Below are 6,071 nucleotides of genomic sequence, written 5' to 3'. Positions count from 1 at the left end.
TTGACAAAATCAGCCAGTGATTGTAATAAAAGACTAGATGACCAAGATGATAAAATATTGTCATTAACCTACAAAGTCATTGACTTAGAAACACGTGAGCGTAAGAGAAATCACCTCATCGATGGTCTTGATGAAGTTCCAGGCAAAGACAATTATGAGGTGATCAATGATTTCATGTACACAAACATGAATCTGAATGCAAGTGACTTTTACATTGATAATACCGTTTGGGTAATATTAATCGGCGCAACACCAATGGCCCACTAAGACGTCCGATCGTAGTCACGTTTAGATATGGCTATGAGGTTGACACTGTGATGAAAAATGCAAAATATCTTGCTGGTAGTCGCTATGCAATCGACCGGGATTATCCAGACGAAGTCAGACAGGCAAGAAAACGTGTGTGGCCCACGTATAAGAGGCTGCGAGCGGAGAATCGTTCAGCTAGAGTTCAGCTAAAGTATCCGGCGGCGGTAGTAGTCAATGGTGAAGTGGTCAGAGATGAATTTCCGGGGTGGAGCCGATTGCTAAGTAGACCGGTGTACACGCACGCGTCTACAGACCAGCCCGTCGGACCGAAATCGTCAGCGAATACGGCTCCACGGGCAAATACACAAACGACTATTAACACTCCATCTCAGAATCCATCACCGCCGGTCTTCTTCGACTGGAAACAAGCTGGTAGTACCCACTCCCAGGGTAATGCCTCACAACTATCACAGCCTCAACAAGTCGCCGGCACGAATAGCAGCTCATAGCCAACACAGTCCGCGAGTAACGCTAGTTCTAAAGTAGCTGGTAAATCGACCCAACGTGGTAGAACCCGTGCGCGAGCACATTCGACTGGAAACCCTCAGAGAGTCCGCTCAGCCAGTACACGGCCACCAAGGAAAACGTCGCAGGCTGCTACGACGTCTACCAACCAGGGTGGAGGTCGACCTGAAACAAACGGAGTGTCTGGCAATTAGCACGAACAAAGTGAATGCAACATCAACAATATATCTAAGGTCAATTTTGCATTACTAAATGTGCAAGGTCTAATATCAAAATCGCAAAATAAGTTAAACAGTGATGAAATAAATGAAATATTTAGTAACAATGACATAATATGTTTTACTGAAACATGGGGTGCTGATCATTATGATTTTACCAAAGATGGCTTTACGCATATTGCTTTAAAAAAAACGAGAGATTAAAAGGCGCAACGCGTAACTCCGGAGGAATAATAATATATGTTAGAGACAAGCTTGTACATGATAATTTATTCATACAAAAACACGACGATACCCACATTTGGTTGAAACTTAAGGGAACTCATTTCAATTTAGCCAGTGACTTATTTCTATGCTTATGCTATATTGTCCCAAGCAACTCAAGTCGTCAAGTTTTAACGGAAGTGAATGTCTATGACACAATATTAGATGACATCATCAAAATACAGGACGTTTATGATATGCAATGCTCGTTTATGATCCTAGGCGATTTAAATGCAAGAATTGGTTCATTACCGGATTATGTTATACATGACACTGACTCATTGGTTAATATTGACATCTTACCGGATGACTCTAATGTTGATGAAGTTTTGCCCAGAAAATCAATGGATAATAGCACTAATGCAAATGGAACACTTTTAATAGACTTTCTAAAACAAAGTGGACTAAGAGTTGCAAATGGTCGAGTATGCGATGACAAAGGCTCTTGTACATATATTGGTCACAACGGTTCAAGTTTGGTTGACTATTGTATTGTTAGGCAAAATCTTCTAAGACAGTTCACGTCTTTTATTACATATGGTCCAAATTTGTTATCGGATCACTGCTTAATTGAATTCGCTTTACATGGAAATATGTCAGCAGAACCCATACCTAATGTCACCAATGCAAATAGTGCTACAAATGCAAACAAAGATAGCTTTCATTACAAATGGGATGATAGGAAGAGAGTATGTTACATTAACGCTTTAAATAACAATGATACGCAAAATAAAATTAATAACCTTGTGTATAATATTGAAGCATCTACGTCAGGTGAAGAGATAGACATGTGTGTCAACCAACTCTGCACTTACATCGAGTCTGTCAGTGAACCATTATTTGGGAAATATTCGAACAACATCTCTCATGATGGGACTGCATCTAGTAAATCTAAGATGAGAGAGCCGGAGAGCACCCAACTATTCACCAACACCTGCGAAGAGAACTGAAAACAGTTCTATAGTGCATTAAACGAGTTTAGAAATGATAAATCAATTATTAATAGACAGGCAATGGTTGAGGCACGAAGTACATATAAGAAAAGCGTTAGATCTTTTAATTACCGAAGTAACATATTACGTACACAAAAACTTGTAAATGCTAGGTGTATAAATGCTAAACAGTATTGGAAGTTGCTAAAAGATGGTTCTAATGCTAAACAACCTAAAAACATCTCATTGGATGCGTTTTCTGAATACTTTAAAGCCATTAACAATCCGGATGACAGGTTCTTTCAACCAGATGAAGATGTACTGTATTACAATAATATTTTAAATGATGAAATGAAGATCATGTTCAGTGAACTGGATGTACCTTTTACACTAGATTACATAAAAAGAAATATTAAAGACCTTAACATGGGCCGTAGTTCTGGCCCTGATAAACTGCTTAACGAATTTATTTTTCATGGTAAAGATGTATTAGGATGTGTTTTAATGACTCTTTTTAATAAAATTATACAACTAGGCTATTTCCCTGACAATTGGAGTGAAGGCCTAATCATTCCAATACACAAAAAGGTTCACTAGATGATGTCAAGAATTTTAGAGGCATAACTTTGTTAAGTGATGTTGGTAAATTGTTTACTAAATGCATAAATGAAAGGCTAAATAAATGGGCTGAAAATTACTACATATATGTTGAGGCTCAAGCTGGTTTTCGTGCCAAAATGGGCACAGTAGATAATATTTTTGTTTTAAATAGTCTAATTAATCATGTCTTTAACAATAAAGAACAACTGTTCTGTTTATTTGTAGATTTTTCCAAGGCTTTTGATTATTTAGTTAGAGAAAATATTTGGTATAAGTTGTTAAGGCTTGGAATAAGAGGAAAATTGTTTAACTTTGTGAGAAGCATGTATTTACAAGTAAAATCCAGAGTAAAATTGCTGAATGAAACTGGTGAAGTTTTTGAAAGTCTACTAGGTGTTAGACAGGGAGAATGTTTAAGCCCATTGTTGTTTTCCTTGTATTTGAATGATTTGGAAGATGAACTGTTCCTAAATGGTGCCAATGGTATAGATGTGTCCTCACTAAAACTTTTTCTGCTAATGTATGCGGACGATATAGTTATTTTTGCTAGCTCAAGTGAAGAAATGCAGCAAAATTTGAACATTTTGCATGAATATTGTTTAAAGTGGAAACTAACTGTGAACAAAGACAAGACTAAAATAGTTATTTTCAAGAAAGGTGGAAGACTACCACAAAATTTACATTTTTATTATGGAACTGACGAGATTGAGATCGTGCCAAAATATTGTTACCTCGGAGTGGTTTTGACCTCAGGAGGATCGTGGGTAGAATGTCAGAAGACTCTCTCTTGTCAAGCGCAGAAGGCTATCTACAAATTAAGAAGACACTTATTAAAATTTGCAAACTTGTCAGTTGACCATGTTATAGATCTATTTGACAAGTTAGTTAAACCAATATTGTTCTATAGTTGTGAAGTATGTGGCTTTTCACAAACCAGTGCTATTGAAAGAATTCATACTATGTTTTGTAAAAGTATTTTAGGTGTGAAAGTCTCTACCCAAAATGATTTTGTATATGGGGAGTTGGGAAGAGTAGATCTCTTCTCACAAAGAATGACATTCATAGTTAAGTATTGGTTAAAAATATTGCAATGTGATGATAGAAAATATATTAGAGTTATGTATAATGTAATGTTACGTGACCATGAAACTAATCCTAGATGTATCAATTGGGTATCTATGTTGCATAATATGTTGTGTAATTTTGGATTTCATGATGTCTGGCTAGCTCAAGGTGTTCCAAACAATAATATGTTTATCAGTGTGTTTAAGCAACGAGTTAAAGACACTTTTATACAGAACTGGTATAGTAGAATTGAAAACTCATCCAGAGCCTCATTCTACAAGGTTTTTGCTAATTTTGAGTATAGTGCATATCTGAATTATGTAAATGTTAAGAAATATAGAATTCCTCTCACACGTTTGTTAATGTCATCACACATATTAAATGTTGAGACCGGCAGATGGTCAAATACCCCTAGAAATGAGAGACTTTGTAATGAATGCAATACTTTAGAGGATGAATTTCATTTCATCTTTGAATGTAAACTATATGATGATATACGTTCGAAATATATTAAGAAATATTATGTGTCTAGACCAAGTATGTTTAAATGTATTGATTTGTTAAAATCAAATAATGCGAGGCTACTTAGAAATCTTGCTGTGTTTACATACAATGCCTTTGAATTGAGAAGGTTATCTGTCTCTGCTCCGGTATAAATATGCTATCATTTTACTTATATTTGTATATACATGTAATTGTATTTAAAATATACTTACGGGCTTATTTTTAAGACAGGCGAAACATGCATCTATATCTGAAATAAATCAATAAATACATAACTTTGCATATTTAATTAAATTATTTATCTTGTTTTAAATTTTCACCAAATATTATAATTTGTTTTAACAGTTTAAGTTAAATCCAGCTACAAATATATTATAGACATGTCATCCCTCAGCATAACTTAAAGTATTGTGTTCGTAAGTGCTAATTAAAATACTTCTATTAATACGATTTCATTTTTATGATTAACTTAAAAATTTATAAGATATCCTTTAATTTAAAGAAATAATTCCATTACCTTCATTGCGCCGACACTGGACAAAACTGATGTATATACATGTAAACCCTGTCTCTTGCGTTAAGATAAACGCAATATATCCAACTTAGTTTTTACTTTCTCCACCTTTAGTTATCCTCGGAATATGAAATATCACTCAAACAACTATTTCCAACAGTTTTTTATGAATGACACACTGTAGTTTATTCCAATTTTACAATAATTCTCAAGACATGTGGTAACGCATTATTTTGATAACGCTTGTACTTTTCCGGTATGCGGTAAAACCCGGGCATAGGTAATAATGAATCCGAGGATAGCTCGCTTAGCAAAATTTATTTCCATTATATAAATAATTTATCATATGTATTTACTAGATAATGAATTATGAATAGTATCATTTGTAAGTTGTAGATAAAATTGTTATTTAATGAATATACATTTATATGTACCTGTTCGCAATCACAATTTGGTGTATTAATTTGATTTGATCAAGGGTCATGTTGGCCTATTTCAAATGTGTATTTTTTATTATTTATGCTATGAATAAATCTTCTTCTTCTTCTTCTATTACACTAATAATGACGTTTGAATGCTTTGGTGTTCACTTTATTTTACATGTGGTTGATACATATACCTCAGTAAAAACATAATTTTTTCCAACATTCATTGTCGCATTTTGTTTCTGCGCATTAGTTTAAAGCCTGAAAAGAAAATGATATAAACCGAGTTCCGTGTAGAGCGACTAAATTGAATCTTAATTCAAAGCCCAAATTCCGTTTGATTAAATCTGTGCCTTTTCCGTACAACCAAACCATGATGGTATTTTTAAAAGACGCTGCGATATTTAGCAGTGCATCAAATTATTACAAAGAACAGATCAACCAAGTGATTACCAGAAATGAAGAGACAGACATAAAAATCAATGGTCGTCTGTAGACAACTAAATATCTATCTTGTCTTAATTTTCTGAGTCACATATCAAGTCTGAGAAAATCTTGTATAAACTTACTTTACTTTACTGGTGGTTTGGAAAAAGCAAACATACTCGCTTATGCTATGCGATTGTTTAGCATTTTATGCATTGCTCTTGTGTGAAACTCCAGGAGAAACTTTCGCATATTATAAGTTGAAACCCTAGACAATGGCGCCGGTATATGTGTATATTTGAACTATTATTTCCTAAACCTTTCCAATTACGTACCTTAAGACAATGAG

At 34.5% G+C, this 6,071-nt stretch overlaps 1 long non-coding RNA gene across 1 annotated transcript; it reads right to left on the bottom strand.

Moving 5' to 3' along the window:
* Positions 1-258: 258 nt before the first annotated feature.
* LOC128220761 (uncharacterized) lies at positions 259-5,114 on the bottom strand. Its single transcript, XR_008258849.1, has 5 exons — positions 4,875-5,114; positions 4,570-4,607; positions 3,520-3,596; positions 2,000-2,190; positions 259-939 (listed from the first exon to the last, which is right to left on the bottom strand). It is a non-coding gene; the product is annotated as an uncharacterized LOC128220761 (long non-coding RNA).
* Between the last annotated feature and the right edge of the window lie 957 nt (positions 5,115-6,071).

This window comes from Mya arenaria, chromosome 2 (genome assembly GCF_026914265.1).
Source record: "Mya arenaria isolate MELC-2E11 chromosome 2, ASM2691426v1".
Lineage (NCBI taxonomy): Eukaryota > Metazoa > Mollusca > Bivalvia > Myida > Myidae > Mya > Mya arenaria.
The sequence above is the reverse complement of the archived record's forward strand: the minus strand, read 5'-3'. Positions and strand labels throughout refer to the sequence as shown.